We start from the raw sequence: 4,136 nt of genomic DNA, 5'->3' as shown, positions 1-4,136 counted from the left end.
CTTGAAAATTTTTCCCAGTATATCCAGGGCCATTATCTGTCTTAATTGTAGAGGGCTTGCCCAGAATGGAGAGGCAGGCTAGGACATGAGATATAACATTTTTGGATGCTTCTCCTGCCTGAAGAGTGGCATAAATAAATCCACTGAAGGTATCAATTGTGACATGCAGATATTTGAGCTTTCCAAAAGAAGGGATATGAGTTACATCCATTTGCCAAATTTCATTGGGAATTAACCCTCGAAGATTAACTCCTAAATGGGGAGAAGGTAACTGAGTAACACAGTTTTGACATTTCTTAACGATTTGTCTAGCTTGTTCTCGAGTAATTTTGAAAAGAAGGCGCAATGTATGGGCATTGAGATGATGAAGTGCATGGGCCTGTTGAGCTTGATTAATAGGATCTGGGTTGATGGAGAGAAATATTTGAGTGGCTCTATCTGTAACATTATTTCCCATAGCCAAGGGTCCAGGGAGACCAGAGTGTGCACGAATATGTCCAATAAAAAACCGATGATTTCTCTGATGAATTAGTTTCTGTAATTCCAAAAAAAGAGGTGTGGCGCTGGTGGTGGGCTTAATATAAGGAACAGTCTCTAATAAGGGAATAGAGGAGGCCAAATAGGAGCTATCAGTATAAAGATTAAAAGGATTATTGGAACATTTTTTGAAAACTTGTAAAACAGCATAAAGTTCTACTAATTGTGCAGATTTATAAGGTGAATGAACTCTCCAAGTAACATTGTCAATAGTGAAGGCGGCAATTCCATTGGAAGAGCCATCAGTGAATGTTAGACTGGCATCATCAAGTGGGTGAGGGGAAGTTCTTCGGGAAAAAAATTACTGGATGGACTTTGAAAAATTGGAGTAATCTATCGGCGGGGTAATGATTATCAAGGATACCGGAAAAAGCAACGAGGGAAATGGTCCATTCGTCATCATTTTGCATCAACCATGATATTTGGGCTGATGAATATGGGAGAATAATTTTGTCGGGTTCCTTACCAAAGATTTTTATACTTTGTTCTCTGGCCAATTGTAAAAGTTTGGCGACCCATGAAATATAGGGAGTGAGAATTTTCTGAGGGGAAGTGGGCAGATGGACCCAAAGAAGTTGTCCTTTTTGCCAGAATAAACCTGTAGGAGTATGTGAAGTTGGAAAAACAATAAAGGAGAGGGGTTCCTTATAGGAGATAAAGGTAATATTCTGATCTTGAATGGCTTTCTCAACTAATTGCAAGGCTTCACGGGCAGCGATATTTAATGATCGGGGGGAATTTGGGTCAGGATTTCCCTGGAGGATATCAAAAAAGGGTTTTAATTCCCCTGTAGTTAATCTTAAATAAGGACGGAGCCAATTAATGTCTCCCAATAATTTTTGGAAATCATTGAGGGTCCTCAAATGATCAACCTTAAGAAATATTTTTTGGGTAAGGATTTGGTTGGTAAAAAGTTCAAAACCTAAAAAGAAATAAGGGGGTTTGAGCTGAATTTTATCAGGGGCTATTTGGAGCCCCATGGCAATAAGAGCTTGGGACATCTCTTGCGAACACTTAAGGAGAGAATCATTATCAGGTCCAGACAGGAGGATATCATCCATATAGTGTATAATATAAATTGAAGGCCATTGTATTCTGAGGGGATCAATTGCTTGAGCTACAAACTTTTGACACAAGGTGGGGCTATTAGCCATACCTTGGGGGAGGACCTTCCATTGATACCTAGGCATGGATCCTCTGAAATTGGTGACAGGTAGGCTGAAGGCAAAACGCTTACGATCTGCAGGATGAAGGGGAATATTGAAAAAACAATCCTTTAAATCAATGATTATCTTGGAATATTCAATTGGAATAGCTATAGGGGAAGGCAGCCCGGGTTGAAGAGCACCCATGGGAATCATAGTTTTATTGATTTCACGTAAATCTTGGAGCAACCTCCATTTCCCAGATTTTTTTTTTGATAATAAAAATGGGAGTATTCCAGGAAGATGTAGTAGGCTCAATATGACCAGCAGCTAGTTGTTCCTGCACTAACAAGGTAGCAGCTGATAACTTTTCTGAAGAGAGAGAGGCCATTGATCAACCCACACTGGGGAGTCATTTTTCCAAGATATTTTATCAGTGTGAGGAGCAGGCATGTCAATGGCCATCATGGAAAATTTTTAAATCCTATTCCTGATTGATCTGGCTTTTGTTTGACAGAAAGTGGTTGAATTATCCCTTGTGCATCTTTACCTAGGCCCTGCCCGGGGAGAAATCCCTGTTTTAGCATTTGATGGGCAACGATTTTAGGGCTGCACATTATAAGCTGCATTTGGGAAAGTATATCAAGTCCCCATAAATTAATAGATATATAAGGCACAACATAAGGTTGAAAGGTTCCCTGATTCCCTTCAGGATCAGTCCAATGCAAGATTTTTTAACTCTGTAGGGGGTTTGTGGATTGTCCAATACCCTGTAGGTGGGTAACCGAAGCTTGTACAGGCCAAGAAGAAGGCCAATATTTTTCAGATATAATGGAGGCATCAGCGCGGGTGTCAATAAGGCCTTCAAAATTTTTATTTTCAATCTTCAATTTCAGGAGAGGCCTATGAGCAGATATCTGTTGAACCCAGAAGGCATCGGAATGTCCGAAACCCTGAGGGCCCCTTTCTGCTTTATGACAGGGAAAATGAGAACAGGAGGGATCCATGGGGAGAAGAATCAATTGAGCAATTCTTTGTCCAGGCTGAACAATGAGTGGACCGGAAAAAGCAATAGCCAGAATTTTTATTTCACCAGTATAATCACTATCTATGACTCCAGGGATAATATGAAGTCCTTGTAAGGCCAAGGAGCCTCTCCCTAACACGAGACCAAAGGTTTTGCGGGGTAGAGGACCAAAGACACCAGTGGAAAGAATTTTTATACCTTCCTCAGGGGTTAATATTGTTGTGGAGGTGGGACAGAGGTCCAATCCTGCGCTGCCTGGGGTGGCTCTTGTGAGTTTAGAAACATGGGAGGTTGGAGACCTGGCCGATTCATCCCCGTGGCCCGGGTGAATGTAATGGGGCCCCGGGGTTGGGCCCGTGAGAAGTTTCCCGACCGTGGAGGAAGGGCGTTGCCTTGGACGTCAGTTTTTGAAAGACATTGGGATGCCCAATGTTTGCCCTTTTTGCAACGAGGACAGAGAGTATTGGGAGGTGGGTGTTCAACTCGAGGAGCAGGACATTCTCGAGAAGTGTGACCAGGTTGATTACATTTATAACAATTCTTGAACTGTGAAGAGGTAGGAGCTGCCTTTAGTGCAGCTCTGATGGCCAAGGCAATGTTATGGGAGGCAGGATCGATCCCAGAGCAAATTCTAATATATTCAGAAAGTTCTTTACCACGGCGCTGTCCGCGTAATGCCGCTTGACAGGCTGGGTTTGCATTTTCATAGGTCAATTGTTTAATAAAATCACTTTCACTTTCTCCTGTACCAAATAATCTCTCTGCGGTATCAGTTAACCGTCCCACAAAATCGCTATATGGTTCATTAGCGCCCTGACGGATCTTAGATAGAGAAGAGGTGAGTGATCCCTTAGAGGGCAAACTCCTCCAAGCGGAGAAGGAGGCATCTTTGATCTGACTCAGGAGCCCAGGGGGAAAAAGGGCTTGTTTTTCATTGGAGTCGTCAGGAGCCTCACCTAACATTTTAGAAAGTGTCCAATTTTTTGAGTCATCCTCAGCGGCAGCGTTCCGGCGGGCCATCGTTTGACACCTTTCTGTAAAATCTGCCTTCCATAATACAAAATCTCCGCGGAAGAGGACAGCCCTGGTCAGAAGTTGCCAATCACTGGGTGTAAGCCACCCCCCATCATTAAGAGATTCAATGAGGGACAATGTGAAAGGAGCCGATGGCCCATAGAGGGCAGTAGCGCTTTTAAGATCTTTAATATGTTTAAATTTTAATCTATGATATTTTTGACCTCGGAGTGGATCAAACATGTTAGAGGGATTTGGGGTTTCTTGATCGCTGTCTTCGGCCTCATTTGCTTCCTCCCGGGAACTATTTTGTTCGTTTGGTTGTGAGGGGGGAGCGCCTTCGCCCTCGCGGGCAGCGCGCGAACGGAGTACTGGGAAAATTTGAGATGTCTTGGGCTTAGTCTTAGCTTTGC

Source organism: Fukomys damarensis, unplaced genomic scaffold (assembly GCF_012274545.1).
Source record: "Fukomys damarensis isolate Sample0158 unplaced genomic scaffold, DMR_v1.0_HiC HiC_scaffold_39, whole genome shotgun sequence".
Lineage (NCBI taxonomy): Eukaryota > Metazoa > Chordata > Mammalia > Rodentia > Bathyergidae > Fukomys > Fukomys damarensis.
This window is presented reverse-complemented; position numbering follows the sequence as displayed.